At 41.9% G+C, this 11,301-nt stretch overlaps 1 long non-coding RNA gene across 1 annotated transcript; it reads left to right on the forward strand.

The window, feature by feature from the left end:
- The first annotated feature begins 1,045 nt into the window (after window positions 1–1,045).
- On the forward strand, window positions 1,046–4,136 carry LOC144024008 (uncharacterized). Its single transcript, XR_013284658.1, has 3 exons — window positions 1,046–1,177; window positions 1,553–1,609; window positions 3,457–4,136. It is a non-coding gene; the product is annotated as an uncharacterized LOC144024008 (long non-coding RNA).
- The last annotated feature ends 7,165 nt before the right edge of the window (window positions 4,137–11,301 follow it).

Genomic DNA, 11,301 nt, shown 5'->3' on the forward strand with positions numbered 1-11,301 from the left:
GACCCCTCCCACTAGGGAACGTGCCTCCCACGTCCATGCAGACAAACAAACAAATATCCCAACATGAAACATAAGTCAATAGCTCGCAATACCTTTTTCTGCACAAAAATATAAGTGGCGCGCGTGTACGCGCATCCACGAACACGCACGCGCGCCCACTAACGTGCACGCGCATCCACTAACATCCTGTCGAATGCATAATCAGTAAAAAGCACGAAGAAATAAGTCTGTGTGGAATATGGCGTGCTGGAAACAGTGCGGCGTTTGCAAGGAAAATCATTAATTGGCCTCTACCGCCACCTGGTGGATTTGGGGTGCGAAATCTTTCTCATGGCCATGGCACCGTCGAGGAATGTCCATAGAAGGATTTCATGCAGAAATCACGGAAATTGCAATAAAATACATGCAGTGTCCAATCGGTCCAAAAATGTCACTTATAATGTACATTAATGTTACGCGGCTGGCTAACGTATATTCCAGGGCTATAAAATTAGTTATCTCCCTCATGCAATGGCTGAGAAATGTCGGCACACTCGCATTTTGACCATCCCCCAGTTTTCCAAAGCCGTGGCTCATTTTTTTTTTTTTTTTTTTTTTTTTTTTGTGTTTTCCCCCTGCACAATCAACTCCCAATTTACATATTTGGCTAAACAAATGGCACAAGGGTTAAACATGTTTTAATTGAAACTCAAAACAAAGTGCAACACAAGATTCAAAGTATAAAACAAAGCTGGGAACTAAACTTACTAGTTTCAAACTGAACGTGCAGGACTCAGAGGCGCAGGGAAACAAGGTGTGAAGAAGACAGGACAAAGACTCAACAAGGAGTGAACAAAAGCAGGGAACTAAATACACAGTAACGAGAGACACCTGGACAAGACACAAGTGGCTTGGGGAGCTGATTGGATAACACAAGGGAATGGGAAAACGAGCACAGGTGGACATGATAAGACTTGATGAGACATTGACAGAAAAGGAGACACAAGGAAAACCAAAACCCAGATCATAACCCAGACCATAACATTCCACATTATTATGAGTCTTAAGTTGGTGCTAATATGCTTCTCATTCTAAAACTGATTTGCAATTTGAAAGGATTCGAAATTTTATTTAGCCTCTCAAAGAAATTCTGGATCTTTTAGTTTCAGGAACTTCAAGCGGTGGCAGTAATAGAAATGTAGGTGGAGACGCGTCGAGATTTTATTCTCATTTCTTTTCTGGAATATTTAATCTGATATGTTGTTTCCTCACTTCATTTGTTGCATTATTATCACAACTTGTGAAAATGTTTGGCCACACAGCAGAAGTTGATATTTTTGCATCCCTTCAGGATGCAGGAAATGATGAAAGTGTGAAGCAGAAGCGCTAGAGCACAGCGGGTTTCACATGCATAATGGCATAACATCATAACAGAACATAATAACGGAGCATTATTGCAAAACGTCATAACATAACAAAACATCCTAACTTCAAAGCGGCCTCATTGATATTCACGCCACTTTTGCTTATTTGGCCACAAATGGTAAGTGAAAGAAAATGTCATCTTTTCCAGCAGTTCTCATAAGAAGCAACGCAGACTCTCCCTGCTGATCCAGCCCCAGACCATCAGGTCAGTGCTGAAACATCAGCTTTACAGATGCCATGTCTGCTCTCTGTGTGGTAATCTAATTAAGTTTCAGCTTTTAAACTGATTCTAAAAGTGATTCTGATTTTAAAACGGATTCTGATTCTAAAACCCATTCTGATTCTGATCCTAAAACCCATCCATCTATTTTCTAGTGCTATTGCTATTTCCCCACTAGGTAAAGTGGATTCGGATTCTAATTCTAAAGCCAATTTTTGATTCTCCTATTGTTCTCATTGTAAAACGGATACCCAAATGTGATTCTGATTGTAAAACGGATTCTGTTTTAAGGAAAAAAGGAATTTAAAATTGATTTGGACTATAAAAACCTTCCCAAATCAGGTTATTATTCTGATGCTAAAGCTAATTCTAAATCTGATTCTGAAACTGGTTCTGATTCTAAATCTGTTTTTAAAATCCACACATATACAGTGCGCAACGTTTATGAGTAGACCCACTTCGAAAAATGTAAAGATTTTATTCAATATCTCAATGAACATTAGAACAATTTCCAAAATTTTGACAAAATGTTTTCTGTAGAATATGTGCTTAACTCACAACATTAAAGTAAGGTTGTAATAGAATGGAAAAATTACAAAATCTTCAGTTTAATCAAATTAACTAATGCAAAAAAATTAATGCATCCCACAACAAAAATGACGACATCTAGTATTTTCTATGACCTCCATGACTGTTATGGATAGCAACATGTCTGCTAGGTCTGGAAGTAATTAATACAAACCTGTTAGGGTGTACTCATTTAAGATGAGCACTGTATTTGTAACCCTTTTTAGTTGGTGGGACACTCAAATCTCTTGGTCTGTGCATTGTGTTTTATATAATGACAAGGATGTGACTTTTTTTTTACTCGTGGTTTACTTCCTGCAAAAACACAATGTGCACTGGTCAATCAACAAGGCCTTCAGCATACTAATAAATTGTTAAAGTAGCATCATTGGCTAAGTAGCTAGTAGCAAGTGCACAGCGCTCCCAGCTCACCTTGGCAATGACACAGTTGAACTGGAGGCACCTGCGGCACACTCAACTACAATATTTATATTTATACCTGCCGCATTCAAGGGGGGGGCTGTTGAGCCATTACACCTGAACAAGTGGAATCACTCCCATACCAAAATGACAACATTACATAAAATATATTTTATTCTCACTAGGATGAGCTGGCATATCATAGACCTAGATGACCGGTTGATTTCAAAATTGATTCTAAAATTGGTTCTGATTTTAAAATTGATTTGACGCCTAGCTGATGTGGATTCTAAAACTAATTCTGGTACCCTCAAATGGGTTATAAAACTGATTCTGATTCTAATGTTCATTATAATTCTAAATTGGATTTTAAATGTGATTATAAAATGCATTTTGAATGTTATTCGGATTTCAAAACCAACAAACTAAACTAACGTGAACTCTGAAACTGTTTCTGATTCCAAATCCAGTTCTCACATATATTGAAATATTGATTTTGATTCTAAATGCACTGAGGATCTGAATCTGATTGTAAAGTGCAGATGCAGTGAGAAACTGAATCAGATTGTATAATGAATTGTAAACCAGATTGTGATTCTAGGACTGATTCTGTTTGAATTGTAAACTGTTCTCATGTAAACAAGAACGTGAATTGCACTCGTTGGTGTGCGTGTGCGGCATATAAATACTAAACGAGTGCTGTGTTGTCTGAGTGTCAGTCTTTGTGGAGCTTGTCAAGGGAGACATATTGCTTCGTCTTAACACAAACAAGCCGTACCGCCTGCTTGTAATACTTTTATAGCTTATTTCTGCTCTGGCCTGATTGTATTTCAACACCGCACCAGTTCTTCCTCTGCTGCTGTGCGGTTCACAAAAAGGTGGCTTCCATCCTGACACTGTCCCCAGCAACCTGAGCTGTCATCGTCTTTCAGGACAGTAAGCATATATATATATTTTTTTTAGATTTGTGCTGACTGTGATTTATGCAAAGCTGAAGGCCGTCCCCTCATGTGGATGCTCTCGTTCTTCCACGTCAACGTTTTTTTTTTCCTGCCAAGTCAAAGTGTTGGCTGGCCGCACATCTGATGGACGCGTGCTGACTCCTTCCCGAGGCAGAAAATGAAACTGGGAGAAATGATGCAATCACCTCAACGCGGTGAAAATACATCGTCAACGACACTGTGCTGAGGTCACCTTTTGACTGCATAAACGCAACACAAATATCCCAACACTGGGTTTTGTTACAGAGCGCCAACTTTTTCCTGTTGTGTAAAACTTGGCCACCAGGGGGCAGTATAATATATGCATACAGGCACCAAAGAGGAATTCCACAACTAAATGGCTCAGTAAGATAAAGTAATATTACTCTTTCTGCACAGGATAAAGAATATATGCCTGTATTATTTTGTCTATTGAAATGTTTGTATTCTGTATTAGCATTAAGACAGATAACTTTTGGAAAGCAATGCGATGTGCTTTTTCTTTTTAAATACAAAAGGTGCAATTATCTTTGTTTTATGTTTAGTTTGAGAGTACACTTAGAATGGGTGTTCTGAAGAAATTCAGTGCTTTTCTTTTAATGTATAAAAATAAAAAAAACTGCTACTTGCATACGTACGTACGTTTGATTTGGAGCCCCCCCACCCCCCACCCCCCCCACCACCACTTTGGATGTCCAAGAACCTTTGGGACTAAACGTAACCGATATGAACTTAAGACCTAAAGAATGCTCGACCTTATTTACCCATGCAAGTTTTGTGCTAATTTATAGGGGCCAAAAAGTTACAAGGTGCCGTCTGGGTATTGCATCTTCTTCTTTTTTTGTTTTTTTTCCAGATCCATCGCCATACGTCACATGACACCTGACTACCACACAGCTTCCTATTGGCCGAACGAATCTTCATATATCCTATACAGTAAAGGAGAACTTTCAAATTAAAAGCTTTCATATTAACAAAATGTTATTGTAAGGTAATAATCAATAAGTAAATGACAAATAGATGGATCATTATGTGTATTTACTATACAACATGTCACCAAGTTACGCTGCGGCTAGAGTTACGGTTACTTGATGCTTATTGGCCAGCCGATGTGTTTTACTTTGAAAAACGTAAAGAAATGACTTCCGCTGCGTTTAATATATATTCCTCTCACACAACCGACTGACAACGCTCATAAACACAGCTGAAACAGACACCTGTATGAAATTAATGCTCATATACGTACTAGTGAAAATGTCCTCACATATTACTGAAAAGCTTGTATAAATATATATAAGCTGATAGCTATAGCTAGCTAGATAATCTGGCTATATTTTTATAATCAAGTCACGGAGTGGCCCAAATACAACATTATTCTAATTAAAATAAGCAAGGGACGACAGAAACAGAAGATTAGTTCTGAAATTCGAAGTCCTACGTCCAATTAAGAAAACAACACCTAATGTGTACGTGCGATATGTGCTGTGCGCCGTTTTTACCTCTAGGTGTCAGTAATGCCTAAGGCATGGTGTTCAATGCGGACAAATGACTACGCCAAGAAACGTTTCTTGGGAGGAGTAATAGGGCGGCCTCGCAGCTTCAAAAGTCTTGGCCTATCAGCTATCCAGTAATACATTCAGATCAATGGTTTGTCGTCGCTGATTCTTCTTCTACGCTTTCCGTTAACTCCCTGCGGCTGCGCCACAGCGCCACTCGAGACTTGGCATATATATTATAGCCGTTAAACGTCTTCAGTAGGGCTGGGTATTGCCGCCAACCTCACGATACGATACGTATCACGATACAGGGGCCACGATATGATATGTATTGCGATACATATGTATCCCACATAAGACACATTTTATTTTTTTCATTTTTTATTTTTTTAACAAAATATAGGAAAATTGGTACACTGAGACACGTGCCATGTTAAGTTTATAAGTAAATAAATGTTGACATTCTTCCTCTGGTTTCACTTTTCTTAGCCAGACACAGTGTCCAATCACTGAGCTATTTTTGCATTAATTGAAGGCAATTAACTTCAAAGACGCTGCTGGTTTTTATTTTTTAGGTACAATGCAAGCGTGCAAAGGCAAACGTTAACTGCCTATTTAAAGGTAACAAGCAATATCGATTCTGACGCCTGCGTATCGATACGTGTATTGTAATGAGGCCCGCAACGATAAATTGCCGTATCGATTTTTTGAGCACACCCCTAGTCTTCAGTGTCTTCTTTTGGACACTCGCATGTCTTGAAACGTTTCTCTCTGTGCAAGATTTGTTTGAGGAACAAAGGCGGCTTTGCTTCCATGTGAACAGGGCTTAAAACAGGACATAACATGAAAACTAAATTTAAAGAAACATCAGCAAACTTTCAATTTTCATTGATTATGGCAGTGCGGTACGGTGGCTGACTGGTTAGCACGTCCGCCTCCCAGTAATGAGGACGCAAGATCGTCCAGGCTCCGGCTTTCCTGGTTTCCGGGTACTCCGGTCTCCTCCCACATTCCAAAGACTGTATGGCAGGTTAATTGGGCGCTCCAAATTGTCCCTAGGTGTGCTTGTGAGTGTGGATGGTTGTTCGTCTGTGTGTGCCCTGTGATTGGCTGACAATCATTTCAGGGTGTACCACGCCTACTGACTGAAGCCAGCTAAGATAGGCTCCAGCACCCCCACGACCCTTGTGAGGAGAAGTGGTTAAGAAGATGGATGGTTGGATGATTATGGCAGCGCGAAAGTGGTAGTGGTTTCCTATGAGGATCATATTCCGTAAAGCAGTCAGCACATTTGTAGTTTTTTGTGTAGCAGAATTTCTGCCAACCTCCTCAAAGTTCCTTAGTGTCAGTAAAAGCGATACATACACATATAGGCTAAGTCCATGTTTCATCAGAAGAGTTCTGAAAATATTTTTTTGAAGCTTGAAAGTATAGTTGTAAACTAAACAAAGTCAACAAAAACAAAATAGATTGGACCCTTTTAATGTAATTGTGTTTATGTGTTCTGTCAGAGCTTTGTGACAGCTGTGGCTGATTGATAGCACTATAGGCTATACTAAAGATGACTTAGTTTGTTGAAACGAATGTAGCAAGAACCAAAAACTCTTGAAACTTTAGGTGGAAATGTGTCATTCCTTTTAGTTCCAAGAACTATTTGTATTTGGGACCACTTTGACTTCTTTATTTATTTTTTATTTTTTCCTTTCACGCAGCACTTTCAGGTTCCCTGGATGCTTTTTGTGCTCTTTGCAGGCTTGTCGCGCAAACAACGTGAGTCAGGCGGTGTAATCCTCCCTCTCACTGTCAAGTGCCTCTAATCCGAACCAGTCCCACACGGCCTCACATCCCGGGCCTCTCCGTTCATGAAAAACGACAATTGTGCGGCTTTCCGGACTTGCTCGTGGCGACGAAAATGGCCCATCGACAACATGATGACAAGACGTCAGCGTGAAGTCGAGGAAAACAAAAAAAAAAGGTGGCTCATTAGTGTGGCACTCGTCGTGTTCCCTGTCCTGCTGACATTTAACAGACGCTTTAACAGACGCCTCAGCGGTGGCGATGGGTCGCAAGCTGTCTGTCAGCAGGAAGGACAAACTGACAGAGAAGAAAACGTCAAGGACAAAAAAAAGTCCTCAGAGCTCCGTAAAAGTTCGATCAGGACACACAGCAAACTCTTGTTGGCTACTCTCCTTTAACACTTGAACGCAGGCTTGAAACCCCACTTTAATAACCTAACCTGTCTCAAAACTCCAATCCTGTCGCCAAACCCTAATTTAAAACCCTGATTTAGGCCTGAAACATGGACTTGAAGTCTTAATTTGAAACACTATCCCACACTACGAACATAAAATTTACATTTCAATTAACATTTAATTATTCTTTTCAACCCCTCATCATGATGTCCGCCTATGACTTTGTTCAGGCTTGTGATTGGCTCAAAGGGTTAGGGGGTTATAGTGCCACCTGTTGCGATGGCATGCACTTGACAGCCAAATATTGTTAACTTGAATAAGGCAGCAGATGCTCCAATAAAAATTGCCTCAAAGGCGTCATGTGACACACATAAACACACATGCACACCCACCCAGCGTGATGTGAAGGCAAACAAACGGTAGCTTCAGTAAAGGAAGAAAAGCTTTCATCATGACTTCATCATCCATCTTTAGCTCTTTTACCGATGAACCCAACTTGAAACCCTAACCCAGGCTTGAAACCTTAATTTAAAACCTCAACCACATTTTCAAACTCTAAACTTGACTTGAAACCCTAATTTAAAATCTTAAGTCAAGATACAAACTATTTTTGACTCATTACACAAATTGGGATCCAAGACAAACTTGAAGCCTACTTTTAGTAAGTGATTCCATCCATCCATCAATTTTCTTGACCGCTTACTCCTCACAAGGGTCGTGGGGGGGGGGGGGGGGGGGGGGGGGGGGGGGCTGGAGCCTATCCCATCTGGCTTTGGGCATTAGGTGGGGTACACCCTGAACTGGTCATCAGCCAATCGCAGGGCACACAGAGACAAACAACCATCCACACTCACAATCACACCTATGGACAATTCAGAGTGCTCAATTAACCTGCCAAGCATGTCTTTGGAATGTGGGAGGAGACCGGAGTATCTGGAAAAGACCCATGCAGACACGGGGAGAACATGCAAACTCCACCCAGGACGGCCGAAGCCTGGACTCGAACCTGCGTCTTCAGTAATGGGAGGCGGACATGCTCACCAGTCATCACCGTGCCGCCCCAGTAGCGATTCAAAATTAAATATCCTGCATTGAGCAGCTTTAATATAAGCTTAAAATCTTGAAGTCATTGAATTTAAGTTCCTACAGTCATAATTTAAAACCCTACCACTTACCCAGGCATTTAACTTATTTAACTTGAAAGCCCAATTTGACACCCTAACCACCTGCTTGAAACCCACATTTAAAAGCTGGAGCTTGAAACCCTAACCTTGTCTTAAAACCCAGATTTGTACTGATAAGCCCACTTTGAAATCCTAATTTTGACACCCTAAAACTGTAACAGAGTCTTGAAACGCACATTTTCAACACTAACCTTTGGCTTGAAATCCACCTTTGTAAGCCGAAACCTGCGTTTTAAAGTCTCATTTGAAACCGAGAACCGCGAGTACAATACTTTTGCCACCTCTGGTGCTCAGCTCATAAATAATGTGCTAGTATTACACCATCCACGGAGGTGTTTCATTATTGTGGCGCTCACCTCAGATGTGTCGCGGGTCGGAGACCCCTGACTGTTCACGTCTGATCTCCAATGTGGAAAAAAAAAAAGCACATGTAACTGTATAATGGATTTTTTTTTTTTTATCTACATCCATTTTCAAGGAAGACTGATGATCCCTGTGAAGTGTGTAAGGTAGCGTCACTTGTTGAATTTTTGCTGTATGTGGTCATGCTCAGATCCTCTCGCCCCGCAAATATATTTGGTCCGCTCTATATTTAATTAAATGGTATCTGTATATCACAGATATTTACCTATCACAAATAAGTGTAGAACATAACCCTCGTGATAAACATCAGTTCATGATATTGTCCAAACTTAACATCCTTTTCGGTATGTAAGGGGGCGCTAAGAGATGAGGCGTAAATTCCCAAATCAATAGAAGAAGTGGTGATGGCCCAGGACATAGGAGGAAGACCGTGAGGAGATATTTGGTGAGCAGCGGTAGGGCGTGTCGCTGACGCCACAAGGCATGAAATTCATTATTGATCCTGCGACCCTACTGACAATGAAATGTGTGAAATGTGAGCGGTCGCCGCCACCACTGAAGGACCGTGAATCACAGGCAGGGACGTATGGCTGTTTTCCTTGACATCCGCATGACTACTATCTTCATGTGAGAGATTATCTGCTTGGCTCAGCTTGATTTGCACTTATTGTCACACTACTCACAGAAAACTTCTTACTGTTTCTGTGTTTTAATTCTTAATGATTGCAGGCAACGGAAACACGGCTCTGGCTTTCCTAAAGTCTTAGTTATGACTTGGTCTCAGGTCCTGAAAGTCTTTTTCTTGAGTCCTCAAAGTCTTGGTCCTGTTGTTGACTTGGGGCGCACTCACACACAGGACCAGTTCTGGTCGCTCGGTCAGCGAGCCTCGCTATATACGCGCACGTACGTACGTAACTTCATGGTTACTACCCACTGCGGCTGTGCGCATGTGCGGCCAACCGAACTGTTCTCTGGCCCACCTCTCCCAATCGTGCCAAACTGGGGATCCGAATCATACTCAGGTGCGTATCGAATGCCCTCACACTAGCTATAGAATCTGAACTTTAGCAGCAAGCGTGCTTGGGCACGGTACAATGGCCCTAGTGTGAGTGCACCCTTGGGGTCTATTTCACAAAGCAGGTTTAGTGAGAATCCTGGGTCAACGCTGTGTCTTCCGTTTAAGAAAGGGAGGTAACTGACACCAGAGAAAAAGAGGTTACTCTAGCCTCATCCATCCATCCATCCATTTTCTTGACCGCTTATTCCTCACAAGGGTCGCGGGGGCTGCTGGCGCCTATCTCAGCTGGCTCTGGGCAGTAGGCGGGGGACACCCTGGACTGGTTGCCAACCAATCGCGGGGCACACAGAGACGAACAACCATCCACACTCACACGCACATCTAGGGACAATTCGGAGCGCCCAATTAACCTGTCACGCATGTCTTTGGAATGTGGGAGGAGACCGGAGTACCCGGAGAAGACCCACGCGGGCACGGGGAGAACATGCAAACTCCACCCAGGAAGGTCCGAGCCTGGACTCGAACCGGAGACCTCAGAACTGGGAAGCGGACGTGCTAACCACTCGACTACCGTGCCGCGCGTTACTCTAGCCTGTTTTATAAAAAGAGGTCATTTAAGATCTCGGTCAGTTACCGTAACAGTGTCCACGAACCTAATCTGGTCGGTGGCAGCGCCGCCTTCTGCTTCCCCGTTGCCATGGTGACTCGACGATTCAGGGCCCCATGTGGTCTTTTTAGTGCAGTGGTAATGCCAGGTGAAACTACTCTGCGTTGATATAACTACCTCAAATAAGCTGTCCTGTAACCAAAAACACAGAGTTTCCTCTCTCAGTGTATGTCAACTGGCTGTTCGGCGTTAGTCTCGATGTTTGTTGAATATGCTTTGTGAAATGGACCCTTGGTCTCAGGTCCTCAAAGTCTTGGTCTTACCAAATCCTCAAATTCTTGGTCTTGGCTTGGCCTCAACTCCACAACGTCTAGGAAAAGACCTCAATGTCTCCGTCTACACTCTGTCTCAATAAGTCCTCAAAGTATATTTTTCTCAACATGAGTTCAAGTCCACAAAGTTTTGGTCTTCTAAATCTTTATGTTCACTTGTTCACCAGTCCGGGAAGTCTTGGTCTTATCACGTCTTTAAAGCAGCCTCCTCCAACCGGTAGCTCATCGCTCGCGGCATAGTTAGAGTAGCTCGCAAACAGATAGCTAAGGCTAACTTCAAAATAATGTTTACCAAATAATACACTGACAGCAGTGCAAATAGCTTTAGTAGAGGTTTACTTTGAAGTTGGTGTGATGGCAAGCTTGACTTCCCTTTTTGACATTTAGGATTTCTTTATTGTACTTTTTATAGACATTATATAGTTGTGATAAACATCAGAACAACGCTATCCCTACTCATATTCAATCGCTTATTTAGAATGCTAAGAAACGGCTAGTTAATTATGCCGTCATTGTAT

Source organism: Festucalex cinctus, chromosome 1, assembly GCF_051991245.1.
Source record: "Festucalex cinctus isolate MCC-2025b chromosome 1, RoL_Fcin_1.0, whole genome shotgun sequence".
Classification (NCBI taxonomy): Eukaryota; Metazoa; Chordata; class Actinopteri; order Syngnathiformes; family Syngnathidae; genus Festucalex; species Festucalex cinctus.